The sequence below is a fragment of the Physeter macrocephalus genome, chromosome 7 (genome assembly GCF_002837175.3).
Source record: "Physeter macrocephalus isolate SW-GA chromosome 7, ASM283717v5, whole genome shotgun sequence".
Classification (NCBI taxonomy): Eukaryota; Metazoa; Chordata; class Mammalia; order Artiodactyla; family Physeteridae; genus Physeter; species Physeter macrocephalus.
The window spans coordinates 127,117,211-127,136,166 of record NC_041220.1 but is presented as its reverse complement, the minus strand read 5'-3'; the positions used below and the strand labels follow the sequence as shown (position 1 = coordinate 127,136,166).

General features: G+C 39.6%; 1 protein-coding gene across 40 annotated transcripts in view; it reads right to left on the bottom strand.

The window, feature by feature from the left end:
- Window positions 1–18,956, bottom strand: part of LOC114486617 (uncharacterized) — a 323,771-nt gene that overhangs the window by 288,732 nt on the left and 16,083 nt on the right. The window contains exons 4-5 of one of the 40 annotated variants that reach the window (XR_008617908.1): window positions 6,972–7,098; window positions 6,567–6,857 (exon numbers count right to left, since the gene is read on the bottom strand). The exons of 38 other annotated variants lie outside the window; for them this stretch is intronic. The gene's annotated coding sequence lies outside the window, so the exon portion shown is untranslated. Of the gene's footprint in view, window positions 1–6,566; window positions 6,858–6,971; window positions 7,099–14,448; window positions 15,186–18,956 lie in introns of those variants that run through there. One more of the 40 variants, XR_008617916.1, reaches the window with a different exon arrangement.

Sequence of the window (18,956 nt, the reverse complement as noted above, 5' to 3'; positions counted from 1 at the left end):
GTGACAAAGGCGGACCACACGCTGGCGGAGCTCCAGGCAGACACTGGGGGATGCAGTCTGTTTATCAGGCAGCACATTGTCTTAACCAGGATGTGGTCGGCCTTTGTAACAAGAAGTATGCAAATGAGTTTCCCAGGGCCCCAGCACCCTGCCCCCCCCCGCCCCCGACCCCCGTCCACTTGTTCTTTCAGTAGACACAAGCCAACGGTGGCCGTCCTGAGAACAGAAGACAGAGCCACAGAAAGACAGGGGAAGAGGAAGCGGCCAGAATTAACCAGATTAGCCCAATGGCACTTTTCAAGAAACACACCGCAAAGAATGCAACTCCAAACCACCCTGATTCCAAAAAAACAAAAACAAATTTTATAACAGGATTGCGTGTTTTTTAAGGTTCAGGAACTAAAAGCATTCTGAAGCTGGCTAATTTATTCCCGGGGCAGGGGAATGCAATGAGGCTTTAAAATGCTCCATTTTCTCGCAGGAAAATTGCATCACCAGACGCTTCGCAAAATAGCTGCCAAGGGCATATCCCTCTCGCCTTCAGTGGCCTCATATATAAAATGGTGCTGAGAAGAGTACCTGCGATATTTAGTTGCTGGGAGGATTAAAGGAGCTGATTAAAGGGAAACAACTTTTAGGACAATGCCCAGCACCTAATCTGGGCTCAGAAAATGTTGCCAGGTTTTATATTATGCACGTTGTTGAGCAGTGTATCATAAAGGCACCAAGAGTGAGAGAAAAGTACCAAAGGAGAGCAGGGGTGGTGAAGGCAATTCTGGAAAGGGAAACAGTACTCCACCTTCCGGTTTAGAGAGTTTAATGAGTTACTAGTGCGGATAGACTTTGGATTCAGACAGGCCTGGTTTTATATACCCTTGGGAAAATTCCCTAACCCTATCTGAGTCTCAGTTTCTTGACCTGTCGTACGATCACCACACTCCCTTCATGGGGTTAAACACGTGGAAGTGCCTAGCACTGCACCAGGCCAATAGGAGCCACTCCACTGTGGTAATTATTTGCTTGTTTTAGTGACGCAACCCTATGGTTGGGTTCAGATTCACACTCTGTAGCTGTGTGATATTCAGCAAATGGTTTAACCTCTCCGGACCTCAACTTCCTCATCAGTAAGCCAGGGATAATAATAATACCTACCTCACCAGGTTTGCAGGGAGGATTCAATAAACTGCAAGGCCCTCAGACTAGCTCCTGGCACGAAATGAAGGCTGGCCATTCTCGGTGGTAATCGTAGGCTAATTTATTACTTGACATGTACAGTTAATCTCATTTTACTGCTAAATTCAGTGAGGCATGGGATGGCTACTTGGCATACCTGTGATCAAGCTGTCATTTCTGGCCATTAGAATTGCACCAGGTATCTTGGCAAATTTTCACATAATCCTAAACACTGACATTAATTATGCCTCATTATTTCAAAATGATTTCTTCAAAGCAGGCAAATAATGGTTTTCTTCTGATGGTTGGCCTCACTGTCTTTAAGTCCCCTAAAATCCCCTTTCATCTTCTAAAACATCTCTCTCTTAGCCAGGGTAAAGGAATAGGAAACCAATATCAGAATCATTTTGGAAAAAGAGTCCAGTCTTACAGACTTCTGTTTTGCAGTATGTTTTATATTGGAAAGTGTTTCATCTTGCTACCTCCCCGTTTCTACAGTAACGATGCCGGATACCTTTGTAAGCAAATGTAGATGACCTAACAAACATACTAATGAAGGTAGTTCAGAATTTTCTAATGCATTTTAATAAAATAAGATGTCCCACGTATATGCTTTCCTAGCCCCCCTTTGGTGCCTGAAATATAAAACTTATCAGGCTTTATTGTGATTTTTCTTTCACTTGCCTATCCTTCCAACTACTGAGTATTCAAGAGGAGTGTCTCTGCCTTATTCGGATCTTTTAACTCCTGAGACTACATAGCAGTGTAGCGTCTTTGCCGAGGTTCAAATCCCAACTTTATCATTTAATAGCCATGTGACCTTGGATAAGTCACTGAAATTCTCTGTGCCTCAGTGTTTTCAACTATAAAGAGAGGATAACAACAGTACCTCATGAGATTATAAGGATGATTAACGACCTAACACTTGGAAAGGGCTCAGAACAGGCCTAGACTGAAGGATCATAATAGATGCTATATTATTTTGCTGATATTATTATTATTATTACTAGTGATAACTGACAGACATATTCCTACTCTCATGCAGCTTACATCTCACTGCTTGAGACCAATGAAGAAATATATCAAAAGAGTAATCAGGTAGTAAATGTACGGTGAAGAACATAAAAAGGGGCCTGTGATAAAATATCTTTGGAAGACTACTTAGATTGGACAGTCAGAAGACACTCGAACGACGTGACAACTGAAAGCAAGACCAGGAAGGAGCCAGCCTTAAGAAGTCATGGGGGAAAAGCATTCCACAGATGGGGAAAACTAGCCCCAGAGCCATAGGCAGGAAGGAGCTTGTCTAGTTCCAGAACAGAAGAATGTCAGTGTGGTTTGGCTGGAGTATGATCACCAAGGAGGAAAGGGGCAGGAGATGATGCTGCAGAGGTAGGTGCTGGCTAGAGAACAGAGCCCGTGTAGAATCAGGGAGAGAATTGGAATTTTATTTCAAGTGTGAAGAGATGTCTTTGTTGAGTCTTGCAGACTCACATGATCTCATTCATATTTTTAAATAATCACTCTGGCTGCTATGCAGATTAGAATCAGGAAGATAAATTTGGAGGCTCTTGCTTCAGACCCAAACAAAACAAACAAAAAAGAAGGTAGGTATATTAGGATGGTAGTGGTGGAGACGGCGTAGATGGTGTCGGGATAGGTTTGGAAGATAAAATCAACAGGATGTGCTAATGGTTCAGCAACACAGGTCATTGAGGTAAATATACTTATTAAAGGAAAAAGATGCTCAGGTTACACTGTACTTTTTTTAAAAAACCCTGCTTTAGATTTATCTCTGACTTAAAGCACAAAGCGACTCAGAAGAGTCAAAATTTCTAAAATGGACATAAAAAGGGATAAGGGTATAAAAGCATTCTAATAAGTACGAGGAAAGCTGTAAACACCAGGGCTAGCAGCCCTCATCCCCCACCATGACCTACAGAAGGCTGCCGGCCTCTAGGAAAACCCCCCTCACTGCCTAGTGCCATGCCAACATGACATGGGAAAATTGGCAACATGACTGATTGAGCGGGGGATGGTGGGCGGGGCTGGGCCCAGCAACCTAGGATGGTGGTGGCTCCTCGAAGCCTGCACATAGCTTGCAAGGACCAAGATGTTCCTATGTCCCCTAGTAGGGGACCCAGAAGAGCTAGACAGGCCAGTGGAGCAACAGAGATGGAGCATCAGAAAAAGTAGAGGCCACGGAATATGAAAATTTCTCAACCCAATGCCAGCACCCCCAAAAGCCCAGAGAGGACCAGTCCTACCTCATCCGACCCTTGCAACACAGACCGATAAGGATCCAGAGAATGGTGACAGATCCTGTCACATTACATAAAACAGCCTCTTACACCAAGATGCCGCCGTGAGGAGACGCAGGGAGAGGAGAGGGGCATCCGAAAAACCTGAGCATTTACCCAAAAGAGCACGGGTAAGCAAGGGGGCTGGGATACCATTAATTAACAAAGCTCTGGTTTCCTTCCTTTCTAGCAGGGTAAGTGGCCTATGAAGAAAATTAGCTCAGATGTGCAAAATAAAGGAGCTATAGTTTTCTTTGCTCATCTAATTTATAATTATTGCATTTGTAATACAGTCATAAATGTTGGTCACAGTATCAGTACTAGGTAAGATTAAATTCAATCAAACATGTTAAGCAAAACAAAGAGAAAACTTTATGATAAAGAATGCAATCGACAATGAGAGTATAGTTTAGATGCACAACATAGTTATTTAAAATTCATACATAGACCATGAGAAATGCAAAGAAAAAGAGACCAAAATATAAGATTAGGGGACTTTAGATCACAATTTTAGTCCACGGAAACTCAATTAGACAAAAATAATTAAGCATGTTGTATGTCAATTAGATAACTGATGAACATGAACATAATAGATATATAGAAATTACTATCCTAATTTTTAAAAAATACATCTGCTTTACAAGAATGTATGGGACATTTATAAAATTCTGACCATAAATCAAACCAAAAAGAAATAGAAATAGCACAGAATACATAATCTGACTGTGACCTCCAGTGATATTAAACTATAAATAAAGAGGAGGAAGAGGAGAAAAAGAAAAGAAGGACAGGAAGAAGAAAAAAATTAATCTCATGAAAATTAAGAAATTTACTTTGAATCAACACTTGGGTCAAAGAAAAAAACAAAACTAAAATTTCAAAATGTCTACAAAATAATAATGAAATACATTACATACTAAAAAATATGTAACCACCTAAAACTCTTAGGGTTTAAACCACAATCATAAACACATTGTTAAATAAGAAAGAATGAAAATAAATTGAGCGTTCAAGTCAATACACTAGAAAAAGAACAACAAAATAAAATTAAGGAAGTGTAAAAAGGATGAAAAAAGGGAATTAGGGAGATTAAATTGGTTAATTTTACAATACTAAAAAAAAGAGTATTAGTGATAAATAAATCTAATAACTGACTCCTTGAAATAATTAATGAAATAACAAACCATTAGCTGGCCTAACCCAGAAAAAAAGAAAGTTAACAAAATTAGAAAGAAGAAGAAATAGCCACAAATATGGAGAAATTTAAAACAATCATAAGAGACACTCAGACGAATGAGTATGTATTTATTCATACTTTTGGAGCTGGTCTAAGACACTTCCCATATACTGCGCTTCATTTTGGTGTTCCTATTATCAATGTCAAAAAATGTCATAGCAAAGCAAAAGAATTTTTACATTATTAAATCAAGAAAAACTTCAAGGTTGTTTAAATAAAACTTTTGTGGATTTTTGCTCTCTGCTGTTGTCAGCGGCAATTTTTTTTTTTCTCAGAGCATCTCTCCCTGACTGGACTGATTACTTCATGGTCATAACAATCATTGGGTTACATTTCTTAAGTGATTTTATCCTAAATATAGAATTCTCTGATGGGGCTAAATCTTAGCATCAGCAGGAAATGATATGCTAAGTATATTCTCAGCCTCCAACCATCCCCAAAACTACCGGTCAAATAAATTCCACCAATTTACTCTAATTAAAGCTAAAAAGTGTCGTGTGTGCTTTAAACGTCAGTCAATTTTGAGGTAATTATACCTGAAGGCAGGAATCCATCAGGGTCTCTTTTTTTAGAATTAAATTCAGATGGGAAGTAAAGGAGTCAAGGGATGTTTGCACATAATTAGTTCCATTCCTATCTTCCTCCGCTGTTTATTGACAGTACAAGAATTGGTGCATTTTTGGAAAGATATATAAAGGTTTTTTTTCTCATCTCCATTCCATTTCCTTCAACTGGGTCAATTTCATCGTGAATTTATATGACACTGAGATTTCAATTTGAGGGGAAAAACGCAACCTAAAATATGGGAATAAACGCTTACATTTGTAGAACGCTTTACAGTTCTAAAATGCTTTCAGAGACACCATCTCATTCCATTCTCTCAATAGTTCTTAAGGTAACATCATCTTTATTTCAGATAAAGAAATTAAAGAGGATCAGAATATGCCACCCCAAAACAGCCCACTTTGGCATACGGATTATTTTGTGCTGAACACAGTTAAGAAACAACAGACAAGGAGGAACCTCTCTGCCCTCCCCCTTATTTCCTAAAAGCAGAGCATCAATTTGCCTTTGTGAAGTTGTCCTCCTTCCCCTCTCCCACACCAGGAAGAGGAGAATGACTCAATCACTGAAGACAGCACCCTTGAGTCTGCATAACAAGCCTTAGTAAAATAACCCTTATCTTCCATTAGTTTCCCCCATATATTTACCTTCTTACAATTTACCACCCCCTAGAAGCCCAAATCCCTTTGTCTTATTACTTCTCCACAATTTACTGCCCTTTGTTAAATGATGTTTAATCTCCCAAGCCTAACCACTTCTATGGGTTTTCACTTCTTTTCTGTGAAGCTCCCATGTGCACGCAAACTAGACCTTTTCTCCTGTTAACCTGTCTTCTGTCAGTTTAATTCACAGGCCCCATTCACTAAACTTAAAAGGGTGGAGGAAAGGATTTTTTCCTCTTCTACAAGATCAAAAAACTTGCCACAAGATTGTACCTCAAGCAAACTTACTGTGTGCACAATTACTTCCTCCTCACACACCTATAGCAGACATTACTAATTCATCAAGCTGCTCTTTCCTGCTGAGGCCAAACATTCCCAGAATCCTCAACAGTTTCCACGAAACCCCTTTGCTGTGCCTGCACTACGACTTCCTAATAATGTTCGCAGTGTATTGAACGTGACAAGTTTTCTTCCTTGCTCCAGGGAGAGCCCTCTTTGACAAGAGAAAAGCGCCTCTGAATCTCCTTCCTTGAGAATCTTTATCCATATCACTTTGTTCTAAAGAATTTTCTGAAATTAAAAAGAAGTAATATTTCCTACAAACTTGGTGAGACTCCTAGAGTCTCTCACCCAGAATCTGCAATGCACCCTTTTCCACAGAATTGGCATGAGGCCAATTCTTGGGCTCTTTCTCGTTGAAGAAACATCCTTTCTCCTGGTTGACCATTCTCAGTGTTAGCCAGGGGCCGTTCTCTTGACTTCTGGGGAAAGCTAATGTGGTCTGGCAAAGACTCTTCATAGAGGGGTTCTCCCTTGAGAACTTATCAATTTACACATGTCCCGAGGTTTGCCAGTACAACAATCTCAATTTCTTCCTCTCAGTTGTCACACCAATTTCCTCAGCACAGAAAAGCTTAAGAACTGAGGGGGAAAAAAAGTGAATCAGACCTCAAAACTACTGACAGAGTCTCTTACTGTAAACTTGTTTTATCTTTAAATGAGGTACATCAAAAGGTGAAATAAAATTCGTATAACCTTTCCAATCATTTCTACTTTTTGATATGTTCTGATCGGCCATCAGAAAAGAACTTTCATCCAATGAGTGCAGATAAAGTCAGCTGTTCTCATTACTGAAGTTTCTTCGGCATCAAGATTACATGGACTAAAAACAAAATTTGAGAAAATGAAGCAGTTTATTATTTCTTTACTTTTTAATTGATCAGCATGTTCCAGAGATTATACATTGAATTTGTTGCAGATTCCAGAAAAGGATTGTATTTTCAGTGTTACTGAACTGGAGTGAGAAAATGATATAGTAAAAGAGAGCACAAATAATCACTCTCCTTCTTTTTAGAAGTATCTGTCTGGGGCTTAGGACTCTCTCTACACCGTGATATAAGCAAGTTTGTGATGAAACATTAATGGCCAATAATACCCCTCTACCACATAAAGTACATGGATTTGAATATGTCCGAAGGAAAAATAAATGTGAGTTTTCAAACACTAAAGAAAAGAGATAATGTTGCACAATAGGTTCTTTCACCACCCCTAGAATCTTACCCTATGTGTAGGTCTATCACTCCTAAAATTAGAGCCTCACTAGCGGCCAAAGTGTTGAAAATAATCACACCCGTGAACCACAGTTTTGTTTAGACTTCTATTATGAAGGACAACTGGAGTCAAAAACAAAGATAAAAATAAGCAGTTATACTAGGACTACAGGTCCACCCATCTCCTGAATGGCCTGAAACAATGAGAGTTTTATTTCATCTGTGATCACCAGAAAAACTGGATGGTCAGGCTTGAAAGTAGAAACAGGGAAAATGGATCCAATAAAATTAATCTTACCTTATCTTGGGTTGGGTCAATCCCGTGATGCTAGAGAAAAAAGTTAATATACATACCCTTGTTTTTACAAACATTTGCTCATTTCAACATCAACCATAAGAAAGAGTCGTGGCTTCGCTTAGAATGTTTGTCACCTGACATCTCGAAATTTTTAAAACATTCTCTAGGACCAGCTGGATGTCTCCAAAAGAGAGCTTGAATACTCAGAAGTACTCAGGGGTTTGATTTTAATTTCATAATTTGGGGGGGATATAGAGTAATACAAAAGGGAAAGGTACATATAATTTAAAAGGTATCAATCCCTGCGGATACTTAAAAAAAATTTTAGGTACAACTAAAGGTACACCTGCAGAATCAAAAGAGAATCTGTTTTGATCTTCATTACTATACATTATTAGTTTTCTCCTTTAAAAACTGGTCTTTTTCTGATGGGTGAGTTGATACCCAGTGCTCAGCCTTCCTTCTCAACTTCAACACTGACCCTAACTCTACCATAAATTGCATAATAGAGGTGCAAGATGTTTGTTATTGATAACGATGTGGGTGATCCTAATAATTTAGATCATGGTTCAGGAAACTATGGCTCCAAATCCAGCCCATGGCCTATTTTTCTAAATAAAATTTTATTGGAACACAGCACACCTATTGACTCACATATCATTTACGGCTGCTTTCATGCTACAAAGGCAGAGCTGAGTAGTTGGGACAGAAATCTCATGACCCACAGGGCATAACAACATACTTACTATCTGGCCCTTTAGCAGAAAAAGTCCTACAACTCTCAGTCTAAAAGATCCCTTAGGAGTCATTAAATAAGTGGTAATTGTCACAAAGTGTTTTCATGTATGACAAGTCACAACATAAAAATGTTCTTTAGAATTTGGTGTCTTGTAAGTCCATCGGTCTCATCTTCAACCTCCCCCTGTGTCCAAGGCCCTGATCTCCTTGTTTGCCTCCCCTCCATATCTGGGGTTATTCACAGAAGAACAGGACATAGGGCGCCATAGATTTTTCTTCCTTAGTAACCACAATATAATGAATATTGAGGGAAAGACAATGCTAAAAAGGTTCTTAAAATGCATTAGAAGTAAACAGCAGGGATTGTAAGTCAACTTTTATTCTCATTTTAGATGGGATACTTGACATAACCCATTAAGCATCCCTCTGTGACATACCTAAAGGCTGTTACTTTGAAAACTGAACTAGTAAAATCCAGGAAGAAATATGATATACAGTTCAGCCTATGATCAGAAAGGCTTGCACTTCTGCCTTAACTAACCTGTCCCAGTCAAATGAATGATAGCTGATAGCAGAACCAGAATAACACAAAACAAACAAACATATATGGCTTAGAATATCAAAGTCAAATGCAACACAAAGCCAAGGATAATGTACATTCTCTCACAAGAAATCTTATCCCTGAGGTGTAGTAACTTTCCACGTGATAGTCTGGAATTCAAAAACAATCTAAATATTGATTTTATGGGGTGAATAGAAGGTTTTCTTCTTTCCTCTGCAGTTGTTCCATCCGACATTCAAAAAACTCTCATCCTTCTCTCACAAGAGTTGGGAAATATCAGAATTTTGAACCGGAAGAATCTTCGTCCAACCCTCTGAATTTGTCTGATGAAATTAAGGCCCAAACCACACAACTAGCTAGACACGGAAAGTGAACTAACATTCAGATCTCCTGTCTTTAGTCAAAAACTCTTTTCTCTACATCACATTGGTTTAATTTATCTTCGCCTCTTGGATGGGGCCGTAGATAAGTTACTTGGTGAAGAAAGTCTGAGAGGAAGTGTTGTTACATAAGGCTTCCTCTGCGGTGAGGTAAGTTAAATTCTGGGCCCCCAAGCAAAACTTTTAGAAAAGGTCCCATCACTCTTGATTAACTGCAAAATAAGTGAAGAGTAAACAGCTGTGTAATGAAAAGTCCTTCTCCCCACACGGCTGACCTCACTAAGATGCAGGCACCGTTCACGCAGTAGTTACCACCATCTGCCTTTGGAAAAACTTTTCGTTCTTTTTTTGGTTCCTGTCATGGCCCCTCCTGTTCCCTAGAGTGCATGGTAAAGACTAGATGCCTTCTGTATAATGACTGTGGTCAACTATAAATATAAAGAAAAGGAACACGCACCATCTTGATGTCAAGCTAATTTTAGCTTAACAGTTTCATTTTAAGTATGCCCAACCTAGACCGGGCACATCAGGGCTCAGCCAAAGAAGTTTTAAAAATGGAAATTACAAAACCACAGCGTGGAACCCAAATTGTTCAGATGGTAGTAACAGTGATTGAGATGCTCTTAGCAATGTTGCCAAGAGGAGGCCTCTCGGTGCACAGCGGTGGGCTCTTAAACCACACGGATAAATAGATTCGGTCATCGCTATGAGGTGAACAATAGATCCTGTGTTGTGGCTTTGGCTTTGTTGTAATGAATGTAAATCGTTTCTCACCATTCAGATGTGTTCTAGAGCACATGCCGCGGGCAGGTGTGATCAAGGTTTCTTACCACGTTGTACATACTGTCTTCTCAATATGTCACCTTAGCTTTACGCGTCGGCAGTGTCTGACTACTGTTTTCAATCCACAGAACAGCTACAGAGTATGTCTGAAGATTCCAGCCTGTTATTTTTCTTCAAATCTGGGTTTCAATCTTGGTTAATGTTTACCCAGAAATATGTAATTGCGGACTTCCTCCTCATAAACCCTTCCAGAGCGCTGGCTGCCCGCGTGCATACTATTATTATCTCTTTGCCTGGGGGCTAACGTAGGGTGTGTCCACATAGTCACAGGATGGATAACCTGCTCTCTGCCAGGAAGCCTGTATGGTTAGCAGCTGCAGCTAAGAGAAAACACAGCTTGCATGTTCCCAATAATATTTGTTTTTCTTCTCCTTTGGATAAACAAAATGTAACTGGTTTCTTTATTAAAAACTCGCACTTGCCTTTCCCTGTATTTTGGGGATCACTCCTCATTTACTCTGTTTTCATCAGTCACTGTGGTTTGGACGTACTTGACCTGCTCCCTCTCCCTCACTCAACCAATCTTCCCGGGGAGCTTTTTTTCCCCCATCCATCACATGTAGCTTCCTCTGCAAGGCCCTCCCCGCTTACAAGCTCCCATCCGCAAAGCTGAGCACACACGCAGACACTACTAGAGTTTATTGCAATCTTCTGTGTGCTACCCGAGCACTCTTACACCTCTACTTAAAAAATCCTGCTCTAACTTGTATTTAACTGTGTCCATCCAATCTCCTTCTTCTGCCAGGCTGATCTCACTGATCTCTTCATTCTCAGTGTTTAGCAGTTATCTCAGTCCTAGGATGAACCTAAATGATTTTTCAGTTTTGAATTTAGGTACAATTGACATATGGAAACTTCACCCTTTTTAGTATATGGTTCTATCAGTTTTGATAAATGCATACAGTCATGTCACCACCACAATCAAGGTATAGAGGAGCTCCATTGCCCCCAAAGCTTTCCTGTTCCCCATGTAGTCAACTCCTCCCCTCATTCCCAGCCCCTGGAAACCACTTTTCTGTTTCTATAGTTTCTGCATGCCCACAAATGAAAACACACAGTTGCAGCCTTTTGAGTATGGCTTCTCTCACCTAGCATAATGCATTTGAGATTCTTCCACGTTATTACTGTGGCGGTTCATTCCTCTTGACTGCTGAGGAGTATTCCACTGATGAATATACCACAGTTTTTTTACCCATTCACTAGCTGAGGGACATTGGGTTGCTTCTAGTTTGGGGCAGTTGTAAATACAGCAGCTACATTAAGCATTCACATAACGGTTTTTGTGTGAACATGGTTTTTATTTCATCTGGATAAATAATTAGAAATAGAATTGCTGGGTTGTATGGGAAGTGTCTGTTTTACTTTATAAGAAACTGCCTGGCTATTTGTCAAAGTGACTATTTCATTTCACAATCTCACCAGCTATATATGAATTCTAGTTTCTCCACATCCTCGCCAACACTTGATATTGTCTGTTTCTTTCTATTTTCACCATCTTAACAGGTGTGTGGTGGCATCTCATTGTGGTTTTAATTTGCATTCCCCTAGAGACTATAATGTTGAACATATTCTAATGTGTTTATGTGATATCCATACATCTTTGGTGACATGTCTATTGAAATACCGGTCATTTTTGGAGGGTTGTTTGTTTTCTTATTATTGAGTTTTGAGAATTCTTTTTATAGTCTGGATATTAGTCTTTTATCAGATATGTGAATTGCAAATATTTTCCCCAAAACTATTTAATAAATATTTTTAAATAAATTGAAATCTCATATGGAAAAAATAGTTCTTTTGAAAAGGGCTTATGAGATTTAAATCTCCAAAAGATGCAGCTTTGTACCTTTACCTCCTCAGATGAGTCAACAAGATGCTTAGAATATTGTAATAGAAAAGCTGGTAGGGGCAAATCTAAATTAATAAGTCTGCTTGGAAATTATTAACTGCAGGATACAGGGAGATTTTATCTAAGGGAGATGGACATCCCCCAAATCACTAAAAAACTGATTTATCATTTAAGGACTTTCTTTCTTTGAAAGAAAGTCATAATAGAAAATACACATTATGCACATTTTTCTGAGCAATTAGGTATTAGTTTTTCAAATAATTTCTATCATAGAAATCAATTCTTAGAATAGGTATATACCTCTACCAAGACAAGTCTGATGGGTAAACCACTCAGTGTGGAAAGCTTTCTCCTCACTCCCATTGAAATCAGTCTGTTGAAAAGTATATTAAAGGATTATGCAGTCAACTTTTGTGCATAGACACGTATAGGGTTTTCTTTACTTTGAGGGCCATGGACTTAATGTTCCTAAGAGGATCTTCAGTCCTATAATAAAATATTCCATTATCAATCCTTGCTTGAAGGGAAAATTTTACAGGAATGGGAGGAAGTTTTATTACTATTTCTGGAAATGAGGTATTCTAACATCGAGTGAATACCTACTGGATGAAAGGACCCACATATGCCATAAAATGTTGCATTTTTCAGGCATATTTATTCCCAACCAATCAGGAAGCATATACTCTTTGTTCCATATTATGGACATCACAGAAGAACTACTAGATATAGTTGCTACCTTCAGTGGGAATTCCTCCTAGTTAAGGAGACAAGAAAATAACACAAAATATTAGCAACAACACCAAACAGTGTTGATTATTAGTAAAGACCAAAGATAAAGAGAACAAGGGGAGTAAGCTGAGTGGAAGGAGAGGAAGCTATCCATACAGACTAGATATTTCTCTACTAACGATTCAAAAGGGCCACCAAATACTATTCTACTTGCAACAGTTCATTGGGACAATGAGGTTCAGGTCTAATGATATGAAGTCAACTCTTAAATATTAGGTTTTCGCCACTCATTCTGGCTGTAACTAATGTAGAGGTTCAGAAGAGGAATAAAACCAAAACCTGGAGGCATCAGAGAAAATTTCATAGAGGAAATGGAATAAAAGCTGAACCCTGAAGCATGGATAGATTCTGCTTAACAGAAGAGAAACAGGAGAGCAGTGTGGAGGAACCAAAAGAACCAAAAGGGCAGCTGTGGAATTTGTCATCCTTGGGTCTCCCAGCATCGAACATCCCTGATCATCATAGAAGGTAAAAGTGCCAGGTATTTGCTTTCTGAGTCTCCCCGACTAGCACATCATGGCATAGGCTCTGCCAATTGAATCACCTGCCCCAGACTCGGAATCACCATCTAGTGCTGTGTCGGGAAGAAGTAGGTAGCATGCAGCATGCACGTGGACGGTGTGTGGCTGGATCCTCATCCCAGAGGCAGCCAGACCAGGGGCTCAAATAACAGGACCCATATCAGTGAGGCCAGTGGCATGGTTAGCAGCAAAGAAGTGTCTTCATTGGGTCCAGCCCACAGTATGATTTGGGGCATTGTTCCTGGATACGTGGCCTCCAAGCCTAGGATTTTTCTGGAAGTCTGTGAGCCGTTTAGTATCTTTTTAAGAATTTTCTTTTCTACTTCAATCAGCTAAAATCACTTTTTGATACTTAGAGTAGTAACGGGCATTATATTCTAAGAAGCTCTTTATCAATTTTCATGTCCCCATGTAAAGCATCCATTAGGAGTCCACCTTCATTTTTCTTCGCAGGCAGCATAGCACAGGAGTCAAAGGCATGTCTCTGGAGTCTTGTGGCCCTGGGCCTAAACTCCGGCAACATGTGAAAACAAGTCTGTGGGAAATTCTGGGGCCCTCAGCAACCTGTATGACTACATCATATACTTTCACACCTTCCTCACTCGTTCCCAATAAATATGTGTTTGTTGAATGTGCATTCAAGGGTCCAAGATCCTTTCCATTCATAACTTTCATTAGAAGCAATATAGATTTTCTGCCCATGCATAACAGAATTAAAAGATAATAAGATCAAACTCAGTGACCCTTGGTATAACCCACCCTTCTAAGCTCATTAAAACATGGCCCAGGTTTAGCCCGCATTAGCACACTGCATTTCTTCTAGTGGTATTTAACTTCTTGTTTGCTATTTAACTTCTCACCAATTGCCTCACAAATAAGCTTGTTTCCTGGAGGACAAAGACTGTCTGTATCTTTGGATTTTACCTGCTATACCCAACACAGGGCTGGGCAGGTAGAAGTTACTCAATACCTATTTTCTGAATGAAATAAAGTCTGTGGAAGTACCTCGGAACAATCATTTTATTGTTTCTCACGATTCTGTGGGTCTGTGATTTGGGCAGGGCTCAGCTGGGTGATTCTTCTGTTGCATGTGTATCGATGTAGGTAATTCTTTGGTGTCCAAATAGCAGCTGGGATTGTCTGAAAGTCCACAACAGCTTAACTTCCATGTCTTGCATCTTGGCAGGGACAGCTGGAAGGCTGAACTCAGCAGTAACTGTCAACCAGAACACTTAGGAGAAGCCTCTCCAGGATGATAGCTGCAGAGTGGTCACCTCTTGCTTGGCAGTTCAGGGTTCCAGAGCAAGTGTTGCAGTCAACAAAGCCAAAACTGCCTGTTCTTACATCACCTAGCCTTGGAAGTCTCACAGCATCACTTCTTTCACACTCTGTTTTTCAAAGCAGTCTTAAGTCTGTCCAGATCCAGAGAGAGGGGACAAGACCCCTCCTCTCAATGAACTTGCAGCCATGTTTTAAAACTGTCCCAGTCCTCCCTCTGGCCACAAATGCCAACATACCTCCCACATTAAAAACAGACTCAACTCCCTCCCAAAACCCTCCATTATGCCACCAGATGCTGGCCTAGGCTCAGGATAGAAGTCCAGGATCTCATCATCAAAATCAAGTACTTATCAGGAGTTTCCTATAGGCGCCTCATTGATAAATCTTAAATCTTGTTTCTATGAACTCAGTTGAAAGTCAGGAATTAATCTGAAAAGTAAACTGAGAATTATATTTTGCGTAAAAAGATGGAAGAGACTAGAAAGAAGCATTTCAAGGAATGCTTTCAATTTACTTCAAATAATATATCAAATATTACCAACAATAAAACTCAAGGAGCTAAGGTCTCCCCTGGGCCTGGCCATAAATGAGGCACTTAGAAAAGCACAGTGAATCTGGAGCCACTAGGGGATCATTTAATGTTCCATTTAAGGCACATTCCTAAGCATCTTTCTTATTCCCAGGAACGTTGCTCATCAACTAACATTTATTCAGCGCTTAAAGGTTCTGACCTGTCGTTGGAAGTGCTATGGGGGTTCATTCAAATATGTTTAATCCAAACATGTCTACATTCTCTCCTTCACTCAGTGCCAAGGACCATGAACAAGTGACTCATGATGCAAGTCTCACACTGCCCGTAGAAGCTGAAGTAGAAAACAAAGAGGTCTGGGGGATTTTTAACATTATTTTGATTAAAATGATGAACAGCTCACATTCACAAACAAATTCATTAAATTGCAAATTAATGGGTCACCAAGGACGGCTGAGGCAGCAGAAAAAAATGGCGGGAAATGGACCTGGGCCCCAGAAGCATGGATTTAGTGTCTGATTTCTGCCTCCTTTATACTCTGAGCAAGGCATTTCCCCTCTTTATGCCTCAGTTTCTATAAAACGAAGACCCTAGAAAAAAAACTGAAGACCCTAGGAGTTACTTTACCAAACTCTTCTAAAGATGAAATGAGGTAAAAAAGGGAATAAATGTTAAAAACGGAGAAGTGCTGAAATAAAGTGTCATTAGGGTTTTTTTTTTTAATTGGAGTATAGTTGATTAACAATGTTGTATTTGTTCCAGGTGTACAGCAAAGTGATTCAGTTATACATATACATGCTTCTATTCTTTTTCAAATTCTTTCCCCAATTACGTTATTACAGAATATTGAGCAGAGTTCCCTGTTATACAGTAGGTCCTTGCTGGTTATCTATGTTACATATAGCAGCGTGTACATTAGGTTTGGATTGACTTTAATAATCAACTTTCAGTGAAATCTCCACACAGGTATGTAAATTTGTGGTGGCAACCTCTCCTCCCAGCGACCTAATACACATGGATATTTCTTGAACACATTTATTCCTCATTTAACCTTGGACTTAATGTCAGTCCTCCATTATTTCTATTAATAGGCACACAGTTAGGTCCATTTGGTGACGTATGTCACACTGTGTTACAAGTGCATTAAGTGTAATGCGGCAAAATGAGGGCAATCTGTCTCTGTGTGCTTCCTGTCATCACTTCCCCCCAGTTCAAACCTCATCACCTCTCCTCTAGATCACTGGCCTCCTCAGGAGTTTTTCAACATGTGTTTCATCAGATTAAAATTGATCCACATTGCCAAAAATTAAGTATCTATTCCTTATTCTGGCACTCAAAGCCTTCCAAATATGTCCCCCCAAATACCTTTCCAGTATTCTTTCTCAGAAACCCCCTAGAGATCACCTATACTCTAGTTAAACAAATCACCTGGCTTTTCCTAGGACATGCCCTGCCTCATTTTCTTGCCTGCGCTATTTGCTCCACTTGAAAACCTCTGCACCCATCTCCCGTTAACATCTGACCAATACTTTAAGGCAACTTACAGACTTGGGAAAAATAAACTGAAGCCACATCAATAATGATAATACTCATACAGAAAGTCACAGGAACTAATCTGGTGTGTCAGGCAAGACCACAACTTATAGATAGCTATAGAACTGGGAAGATAATGTCAGTGTGTTACAGCTGAAGTTTGCATGGTTCCTGCCATAAGAATTTTGGAAAAGTTCCTCACCCCTGGGACTTTACTGTACTGAACAAGTAGACGGTACCCAAAAATCTGTCAACTATGACAATAACTGGCTGTCTTTTATGTACAGTTCTCATCACATAAGCCCAAACTAAATGGTGCCAAAACAATCCATCATTTTGTTTTATTTGGTATTTTAATGCAAAACAGGTCTCCCAAAAATCTATCCAAAAGTCGTATTTTCCAGACCTTTGACAAAGAAACTTCTTGGTTGTTTTGTTTTGTTTTGTTTTTATTTCTTCTGAAACCTTGGTAAAGCAATTGCAAGCACATATTATCTTGCATTTTTTATCTTCACAGAGGCTTTAAAATTTTTTTTAACTTCTTAGCTTTATAAAGTTTGAGCAAAGGATCCACAGGCAAGTAAAAGTGAACTTAGATCAGATTTTCAACCACCTATTACTCAAAAGAGAAATTGCCATCCACTGCCCAAGACAGATTTATTTCAAAAAGGTTTCATTGGCTCTAACCATTTAAGAGCATGCTAACGATTGGAGAAAATGTTTGCAAATCACGCATCTGATAAAGGGATAGTATACAGAACATACTTTTTTAATAAAAACCTCTTAAAACTCAAAAATATAAGAAACAAACAAATAAATAATAAAAGTATGCTAGCACTGAGTGGTGAACTCAATGCATAAAGTACTACAAGCCCATAAAAGTAACCCTCAAACAAAGGCTACATGACAAAAGGCCATCCTCTGATGTAAACTAACCAGAATCCACAGAAGATGGTTGGAATTAGTGATCTACTGCTGAGCCACTCAACTGCTGAGGCGGGACAAGGAGTCTTAGCAAGGACTACTGTAATTTTTAAGCCTGTAAAATTTGCCAGCAATGACAGTATAACAATCACAGCCCTTCTCAAAAAAAAAAAAATGAGCTTTTTTTTTTCCTCTCATGGTAGCTTCTATATTACATACAAAATATCGACAAGCACTGATTCACAAGATGACTTCCCCAAGGCAACCCAACCTACAATGTGCTCTGGAGATAATTTGCCACCAACAAAGGGATCTCACCGCTGCATCATCAAGGAGAGGCCCCCCCTAATAAGAAATCAATTACCCAGTGCAGTCCTGAGGGCCTATTATGTGTGACGCCTTACAAAGAAGATTAAGACAAGACAGGCAAAGAGGTCAACCTTTATTCAGCACGTGGTACTAGGCATTCAGCCCAAAGGGCTTTCATGGCTACATCACTCAATTCCCATGAAACCCTGGAGTTAGGTATTATTACTCATATTTTTACAGGTTAAAGAATTGAGGCTCAGAGTAATTAAACAACTCTCCCAGGTCACAGACACATAAATTGTGGCCGAAAGTATCCACAGTTTGAACCCAGGCCTCTCTTCCTTAAAACGCATGCCTCTTCCAGTGCACACCTGCTTTCCTGAAGCACAGCTCTTGCCCTCAAGGAATTTACCTTCTGGTAAATCTGAAACCTTTGAGACTCACAGCATGTAAAGTGTGTTGGAATGAAACAGTTTGGTGGTCAAATGATATAAGCAGAGGAGTACCGTAAATATAAAAGGGGGAGAAAATAAAGAAATTTAGTGGTGTTTTGCTGACACTGTGGGTGACAGAGATGGTCCTCTCAAACTCGCTCTAATTAAAATAGATTGTCTACTTGACAAGTATTTCTATTTAGTGGAGAGAACTGATTCCAGAGAATAGTGTAGCTGGAAGAAAATATACTTTTAAAACCATCCAACAAAACTTCAACTATATTTACCATATTTCTAAGTCAGATTCTCAAACAGGAATGCATTGGTCAGCTGACCCAAATATCCAATTCATCAAGAAGTTAGACTTTGCATCATAAATTCATAAACTGACCTTTTAAAAAGTAACACCTAGGGCTTCCCTGGTGGCGCAGCGGTTGGGAGTCCGCCTGCCGATGCAGGGGACGCGGGTTTGTGCCCCGGTCC